Here is a 606-nt window from a genome sequence, read left to right as displayed (position 1 = left end):
TCATGGCTCTATATGCATCAAGGTTTAGTTGGGATGATAATATATTTAAACATGGTGCACTAAGTAATATACACAATAACTATCCAGAGGTGGCAGTAATGTCAAGCCACTAAAATATTGTTTTGTTCTAAAGTGTTAGTATTGGCTAGAGATAGATTCCACCTTTATTTCACTTTTGAGGAAGTATTTCTTTCTTAATAAAGTTGAATTAATAGAGCATTAATAAACATTTAAGAGGTTAAAAATATTAACTACATAATCAATACTACTCAGATTTTAAGTATAAGGCAGATTTAAACCCATCAGTCTCTTAGAAACACTCCCCTTTGTTATCTCAGGGTCACTGAAAGCAAGCATGACTGAGATAAGAAATAGCATTAAAGGGATTACTATGCTAAATACCAGACTCTTGAAACTTGATATTATGTAACTGAAAAATAAAAACAAAAAAACTTTTGGTTTCAGAGCAGGTCTAGATATACTTATATACCCTGATTTGGGTTTCATCTTCCTCATTTTAAAACCTACAATAAACACATCATAGGTTTAAGATTAATGAATTAATGTATCTACCTAGAACAAAGAAGGTAGATGTTCAATAAATTG

General features: G+C 30.4%; 1 protein-coding gene across 1 annotated transcript in view; it reads right to left on the bottom strand.

Annotated features, from left to right (window-relative positions):
- Positions 1-606, bottom strand: part of Ccdc18 (coiled-coil domain containing 18) — a 113988-nt gene that overhangs the window by 40926 nt on the left and 72456 nt on the right. The window lies entirely within an intron of this gene.

Source organism: Microtus ochrogaster, linkage group LG1 (genome assembly GCF_000317375.1).
Source record: "Microtus ochrogaster isolate Prairie Vole_2 linkage group LG1, MicOch1.0, whole genome shotgun sequence".
NCBI lineage: Eukaryota > Metazoa > Chordata > Mammalia > Rodentia > Cricetidae > Microtus > Microtus ochrogaster.
Note: the sequence above shows the minus strand (reverse complement) of the source record. Positions and strands in the feature narration are given on the sequence as shown.